This window comes from Convolutriloba macropyga, chromosome 3 (assembly GCF_964194025.1).
Source record: "Convolutriloba macropyga chromosome 3, txConMacr16.3, whole genome shotgun sequence".
NCBI classification, from domain to species: domain Eukaryota; kingdom Metazoa; phylum Xenacoelomorpha; order Acoela; family Convolutidae; genus Convolutriloba; species Convolutriloba macropyga.
The window spans coordinates 29,482,719-29,482,989 of NC_134470.1; positions in this window are offsets into that span (position 1 = coordinate 29,482,719).

The following is a 271-nucleotide window of genomic DNA, read 5'->3' on the forward strand; positions in this document are numbered from 1 at the left end:
GTCATTGGATATTGAATTAATAAAAAAAAGTGGAAACAAACCTTTTCATCAGTTTGCAGAATAAAATTGAGAACGAAACCCCAGACAGATTGGCATTCGTGCACCGTTTAATTGCTCTCTAACGAAGTTCGAAGCCATGATTGTAAACGTTTGCGTGTTTTTAAAACTCGGAGAAGAGTATTCGTATTCTATAGCTTATTTTTAACTGAGGCAAGTTTGTTCATGACTTGAATTTTGACTATTTTCTATAGGATCATTTACCAAAAAAAAG